General features: G+C 41.6%; 1 non-coding gene across 1 annotated transcript; it reads left to right on the top strand.

The window, feature by feature from the left end:
* Positions 1-208: 208 nt before the first annotated feature.
* TRNASTOP-UCA (transfer RNA opal suppressor (anticodon UCA)) lies at positions 209-293 on the top strand. Its single transcript has one exon. It is a non-coding gene; the product is annotated as a tRNA-Sec (tRNA).
* Positions 294-7,721: the final 7,428 nt, after the last annotated feature.

The raw sequence follows: 7,721 nt of genomic DNA, 5'->3' as shown, positions 1-7,721 counted from the left end.
TTTGAATTGGTCACTACAAGAAGATGTCAGAGAGTGGAACCATTTGGTGTCCTGTCCTGGTGTTTACACCTTACAGCTTTCTGGGGAATAATCCCCATAACTCTGGCACTTCGCCTTGTGTCAGTTATGAGGACAAGGGACGAAATTCTCCAGCTAACTGTTGTACTGTGTTTGCATGGCAAGGTTTTGGTAGCGGAGTGGCTGCAGGGCCCAGATGACCGGCAGTAGTCTGGGGTGCAGGCTTCAAACCTGTAGCTGTCTAGCGAGAGGGCTTCATTTCCACCTTTTGGGCACCAAAAAGGACTGCGGTGGGTTGACCCAGGCTGGCTGCCAGATGCCCACCAAACCTGCTCTGTCACTCCCTTCCTAAGCTGGACAGAGGAGAGAAAATATAACAAAAGGCTCATGGGTCGAGATAAAGACGGGGAGAGATCACTCAGCAATTATTATCACAAGCAAAATGGACTAGAGTTGGGGAAAATTAATTTATTACCAATCAAATCAGAGTAGGGTAATGAGAAATAAAACCAAATCTTAAAACACCTTCCCCTCACCACTCTCTTCTTCCCAGGCTCAACTTTACACCTGATTTCTCTACCACCTCCCCCCAAAGCAGCACAGGGGGACGGGGAATGGGGGTTGTGGTCAGTTCATTACACGTTGTCTCTGCTGCTCCTTCCTCCTCACACTCTTCCCCTGCTCCAGCGTGGAGTCCCTCCCATGGGAGACAGTCCTCCATGAACTGCTTCACTATGAGTCTGTCCCATGGGGTCACAAGTTGCTCCAGCGTGGGTCCCTTCCATGGGGCCACAGGTCCTGCCAGAACCCTGCTCCAGCGTGGGCTTCCCATGGGGTCACAGCTTCCTTCGGGCTCATCCACCACCATGGGCTCGTCCCCGGGCTGCAGGTGGAGATCTGCTCCACCGCGGACCCCCCTGGGCTGCAGGGGGACAGCCTGCCTCACCCATGGTCTTCCCCACGGGCTGCAGGGGAATCTCTGCTCCGGTGCCTGGAGCATCTCCTCCCCTCCTTCTGCACTGACCTGGGAGTCTGCAGGGTTTTTCCTCTCACACCTTCTCACTCCTCTCTCCCAGCTGCTGTTGTGCAGCAGGTTTTCCCCTTCTTAACTATGTTATCGCAGAGGGGCTCCCACCGTCGCTGGTGGACTCGGCCTTGGCCAGCGGCAGGTCCCTCTTGGAGCCGGCTGGCATTGGCTCTGTCGGACACGGGGGAAGCTTCTGGCAGCTTCTCACAGAAGCCAATCCTGTAGCCCCCCTGCTACCAAAACCGCGCCATGCAAACCCAATACATCTATCTCCAAAGATGTCTGTGCCTTTTGACACTATAAGAATGCTTTGCCTGGGCATCAGGTATGTCAGAGCTGTGCTAGGGAGAACTGCTAGGGAGAGCTAACTTCTCTCATCTTGTTCATTAAGCCTGCAATTTGCAAAGCCACCACGTGGTTCTCTATTTACACTACGCAATGTGCTATTACAGAAGCTTCTAAGGCTGCTGTAATTCCTGACAGGATTGTCCTCTTCTCTGTCTTTCTGTTTCTTTTTGAAGGCCAGGGGCTTCTCATCCAGGTAATCTACACTGGTGGAGTGGAAAAGTTAGTGGATAATAAGCATCCTAGGAGAGTAAGACTGCATATGGACGATCACTTAAGACAGGAAGGGAGAAGGTTTACTGGAGTATACGTTGAGATACATAAATTCCCAGCTTACCCACCCTCTTCTCTACCTTCAGATCCCATTAAAGATTTAGAGTCTTAAGAGCTGAGCAGAGCTGACAACATGAAGTGCATTGCACCAATTTACACTGCATATGCAGCCCATATGATGAGGCAGGACATGAACACTCCTCTGGATACTGAGATGTGCCAAAAAAATTGTTCTGTCTGGAGTACTCAGGCATATACTTATACATAGGATGAACAAGCCTGTGGAGTTCAGACTTAATGGACTTTCTGGGCCTAAGTAACCTCCTTTTTATACTGTTGTCAGGGAGCAGCTTGCAGGATTTTGCTGCTGCCTGCAGATCTGAAAGGAGTATGTAGCACCTGGCTTGTCCAGCAGCACTGCTTCCTGTGCCCTCATATCCTTCCCAACAAGGGAACATCCACATTCTACCCAGTGGCCCATGGTAAAAATTAACAAAGTAAACTTGATGTTCATGATTTCCTCCTCTGTAGTTTTTCTAGCAAATGGGGTACCTGAATTCCTAAAGGTCTGGGATATTCTAGATATAATTGCCAGTTTTGGGGGGGCTCACAGGATGTCCAGCATAATCAACGCCCAAGGGAAAGCCAAGAGAACAGCTGGAGCCTTGCTCAAAGTGGGAGAGCTCTATTCTGTGAAAGGTAATGGAAAACTTTACTGTTCTGTTTTGGTGCTGAGTAACTTGATCTATGTGGTTATTTTTATTCTTCTCTGTTTACATTCTTCGTGCCCTTTTCTGATTTTTAGACATATATGTACTTTTTCCTTCTATCTCCTATGAGCTCCTGGATAGAATTCTGGTGAAACCCCTTCCCCCTAAAAACACAGACAATTGCAGATTAAAGGTATGTGCTTTTGCAAGAGGTCTGTATTCACACTGTTACTCTCTGGATTAAGATTGCTGTGGTTTATGTATGTGCAGCTGCTTTCTAATTAAAGCCCACATCTGCCCTGGCTTTAACACCAGTCAACTGTAGTGAAGCCATTAACCCTCTCTGTTACTTCTGCCCTTTGTCCTATGGGCAGATGAAAGGGTAAGTGGGTTGAGAAATGAAAAACCAAAAGCACAGTTCTGTCTTGCTGGGTTTATGCTCAGTACGTCTGAAGAGGGAAGGACATGGAAGCCAGGTCTCATTCTGTTCCCTCAATCTTATTCAGATTCTGGCTTTTAGTGTAATTTAGTACACATTCAAGGCTGGGCTGCAGTCCTTCATTCTGCTGCTCAAAGGCTTTTTACATTATCATATCTGCTCCCAATCCATTTAGTTGCTTACAACCCCTGACAGGCCCCTTCTGGGAAGGACATGCATTTGTTGCATAAAGTGGGTTACCCTGTCATGCATGCACCCAAAGGACGCCCTGTGTCAAGGGAAGGAATCCTTAGTAATTTCTCACTTGCTTTGAGTTGCTTCAGCTGTACAAAAGAGGCAGGAGAGCCCTGCAGTCTGGCCCTGGAGACCGTGCTCTTTACTCACGTAAGGCAGAGCCTCACGTCCAGCTTGTAGAATTCAGGAGGCCGTGTCATTCAGAAGGGATTTTTGTATGATTCCTCTAAATGATACATGAGGTAAATGAGTACAGATGAAAGTTTTGTCTCATTGCCTTGGGACCGAGCAATAAAATAGGGAATCTGTAATATGAATTTAAAAAACCACCAAAACCAAAAACTGAGGAAAATTTGGCCTCTTTGACTCTTTGGGCACTGTTTAGACTTTCAAAACTGAATCAGCCCAACTTTGTGGCTTATTATGCAGTCTGCTCTTGATAACTTTTGAAACTTCATCCAAATGAACTATTCAGATCCTGGGTGGAGTAACACTAATGGTGATGTAACAGACCTGAGGTCAATGCATCTCCTCCCAGTGTGTGGTCTGTGAATAATATGTGGGCCTGTGGGTCCCAGAAGCAGTGATGTCTTTGTGAAAGAATTTGAAAAAAAGGGTAGCTGTATTAACTGTATCACAGTTAATACTCCCATTTCCTCAAAGAATCCATTCACTGCAAAGGAGGAAGGAATATGCCTTTTCAACATTCGTCTTTTAAAGAGCACTCAAAAGTGAAGGCGGTTTGGCTGACTGAAGTTGCATACACCTGAAGAAAATCTCTATTTGAAATGAGTGCCTGCAAAATAAACTGAAGTCAATGTAAGATGCAGGTGGCTGAGTTTCTAAAGTCAGAACATTTTTGGTTTGATGCCTATAAATGGATTTAATTGTAATGTGTGAGCTGTGATAATCTCAGAATGTAAGAGAGGGTATTGAACAAGCTCTTCTCTCTAAACATGACTTTAAGAGCATTGCTTTTAAGTGCTGTAAATTTTAGAACATTAGCCCTGGTGGCTTCTTCCCTCAATTGGCAAATGTACTGCGTAGAAATGAATGGCTACATGGTAGTTTTAAGGGGAAACTAGTGGGATATTTTTAACCAAACAAAAGTTTAACCTTCCTGTGTATGTTCTGTTCCCCAAAATGCTGTTCAGATTTGAAATGTTAAGTACCAAAGTTTAATGGAGAAGTTCTAAATCTCTCTCTGTAATACTGTCTCTTCCTATGCATAGCAGAGTGATTGGTATAATTATTTTATCCTGTGGGTTTTTTTATATCCTGTAGTTTCAGGTTGTGAACTTAATACTGTAAAAATTATTCTTGACTCGTGGTTGAGATAAAGCTTGTGGATTGATTCAAAATAACAGTGGGTCTGATGGATGGATGGATGTCTTCGTGGATTTTCAGATGGATGTTTTTCAAATGTCAAAATGAGAAGTTTTTTGTTTACATCTACATGATCCCCTTGCTTATGCCATGACCCGTGGAGAATTTCAGGTGGGAACCAGGGCACCACCTTGACCAAATTTCAGTGAAGCTAGTCTGCAGCACGCTTCAAAGCTTCAGAGTAGCTGCTTCCCATATACTTCTTGATGGCAAATGGATGTTACATGCAACATTTAAGATAAATACCATCACATAAATTCTTGCTTGTCAGTAGGTCCCCTGTGAGCCATTGGCCAAGTTTTGCAACCACGCACCAGCTTACTGAGGTGCAATAGCATCTAAGAACTGCAGTCATTGGCAGGCAGATTAGTCATTCTGGGCTGGTATTATGTTCCTGTTTTGTTAGCAGAAAGATACCTTTACCAGAGGGTATGTCTATTTGCTTTTACCTCAAGTATATCCCTCATATGTGCCTTTGTGTGCATCTGTGTATATGTTTGCTTGTGCCTAAAATCCACCATATTTATTCAAGAACAGTATCCGGTTTTTCAAATATGTATAGGAATTGAGCATTAACCAACATTGCTGCTTAGAAGATAAGATGTGTCTGTTTTCTGGGTTAGAATTTGTAAAAAGGGGGGTTTGTTCACTAAAAGTGTCTTTAAGGGGCAATGTTTCTAGGCTATTCTAAGAAGAGATTGATAGAGGTGATATAGTCAAGAGAGAAAAGCAGGCTCTTCTGGAGAATGATTCAGAATAGGATCCTCATGTGTTTTTTAATTGTTATTTGTATGCTGAGTCCTGAAAATTCCTGTTTTTTCACCAGTTGCTATTGGAATATTAAACATCACAAGCAGTGTGGATTTCAATTACAAATCCAGAGGAAGAGAGAAAATAAATATTCTTTCAAATACTCACTGAGGCTTGGGCAGGAAAACTCATGATTTTGAAGGCAAAAATGACACCTTGAGAAATTCTTGCTGTGGATGAAAACTGGCAACCTTGTGGCTGATAGCTCTCATGAGTACTCTTTTTTTCCTCTCATTAGCTAATTTTTTTTTTATTTATTCAATTGACATTAGCTGTTATCTCTTTTGATTTGGAACTGAATTGGATAAGCATGTTTTCAGAGATGAAGAGCAGACATTTTCATATATTCTCCCTGGTCTGGTGATAAATATGATGTACATTAGCGTATAATAATGAAAAACTAATAATCAAATGCAGTTTTTTCTTTTAGTTTTAATAATTCATAATATGGTCTCTGACTCAGGAATTTATGCACGTAAGATGGCCCTGGCAAGCTAGGTTGCTGAGGAGATAATATGTCTGAAGAAGCATGGTTTATGTATCATAAAAATTTAAGCAGCTGTTCTATATATTGGTATTTGACAGGGAATAAACTGAAAGCAAGAGTGCACCTAATTTTTTAGAGATATGGATGGATTAATCTGACTTGTTATTTTTTATTAAAATTATGCAGTAATGCTTAGTCATACCTTAGATGCAGTTGCTGGAATAAAGGTAGATTATGCCCTAGAGGTAAGAATCACCTTTATTCCATTGGTGCCTGTGCAATTAAAACCACATTGGAGGGATCATACTGCTTTAATTCATTGGTATAATCTTTGGACAAGGCCTTTCTCTAAGTTGATAAACAAGCAGGCCTTATCTCATAATGGCCAAGATTGTGTACCATTTTACTGTGGTAACTAAAACATATCCCTTTCAACTGTATTCATTTTTTGACTCTTACTCTGTTTCAGTAACTACATTTTCAGCCATTGTTCCCTGTGAAACTGAAAAAGAGAAAACAATTTTCCTTTTCTCTAAGTAAAATGCAACTCCAAACCAGTAATTTTTACTGATGCATATTTGAATTACAGAGTAAAAACAAGTTTTGAGGAAGAGCTCCAAAACTACCCCTGCCACCTCAGTGAAGGATCCCAGACTGGAAAGGACTTACTTGTGGATAAATCCATAGGTCTTAGGAGAACAGTCGCTTCTGTCCCATAGACAGGCAATCCTGCATGACCAAGTTTTGTGAAATTTTGATTGTATAGCAGCCTTTGAGAGTTTGCTAGTATCAGACTGAAAACACAGAGCTGTCTCTCTCGTAAGTCCAAACGCTTAAAGGAATGTGAGTCAGTGATGAATAAGGAGATGAATAAAAAGTATAGCAGCATGCGGTTTCCTTTTCTTTCTTTAGATAACAACCCGATCAGCACCTATACCATATAGTCACTCTCTATTTGCACAAAGGTCTTTTTCATATTACGGTAATTAAAACTGACATTAAGGAGTGAGTATAACTGGCAGTTTGGAATACTTCTGACATGCTACAGCAATAAAAAAAGTCTGTGTGAAAGTGAGAGTCTGTCCCTTACCTCCTCCCTGTGGATTTTTTAATATTGAATACATAGTTGGTTTTGAGAGTGCGTATCTTTTTGGGTTGGTATTTGTTTGGGGGCAGAAAAGTTCTTAGAAATTTATGATGCTTTAACTAACTAAATTCAGTATAAGTGTGCTAGTATTGATTTTTTTGACTATTGAAAGTAATTTTTCTTTCTCCAAGTCATGTTTACAAATTTCAAAAGCTTATTGTTGCTCTTGCTTCAAGTCTTGCCTCTTTATTGCAGATTATCAAATTGTATATGAAATCTCCTGTCCAGTGTTTATTCACAGACTGGCTTGGGACCAAAAATGACCCCTTTATTTGCTCATGACACACCTTACCTATGCAAGAATAGTGTATTATTTTCCTAAAGAACAGCTGCATTTTAATTGCACGTTCTGGGAATAACCATCAACTGATGAAATACAGTGTGCTCAGCCTTCAGTAAATGAATGTAATCACCACTCTTTTGTCACAGAAAACCAAATTTTCTTGTATCTCTTTTGTCTGGAATGGTTGCAGCAGCATTCCTCAAAAGAAGATTTCTGGAGGGAGCTAGGTCTGTAAACCGGCTAACCCAACAGCAATTACATTCCTATTCTTAGCTATTATGAAAATAACCTGGGCAAAGCTGAATTAACATGGCCCTGTAGTCAGGGCATTTTTAAATGCAAAGTGAAACCTGCAGAAATATGACATACACACAACTGAATGATAAGCATTTTATAAAAAGAAGTTCCATATTTTAGAAAACAGATTTTCTTTTCTCTGGTCTTGAACTGGCATGGAAAGTAATTCTAAATCTGTGGGACAGACAGAAATAGCTAATAATTTTTTAATGAGTTTTAGTATTTTTCTCCTAAAAACTCAGCTGCTAGAATAATTTGATTCTGC

The sequence above is a fragment of the Accipiter gentilis genome, chromosome 24, assembly GCF_929443795.1.
Source record: "Accipiter gentilis chromosome 24, bAccGen1.1, whole genome shotgun sequence".
Taxonomy (NCBI): Eukaryota; Metazoa; Chordata; class Aves; order Accipitriformes; family Accipitridae; genus Astur; species Astur gentilis.
The sequence above is the reverse complement of the archived record's forward strand: the minus strand, read 5'-3'. Positions and strand labels throughout refer to the sequence as shown.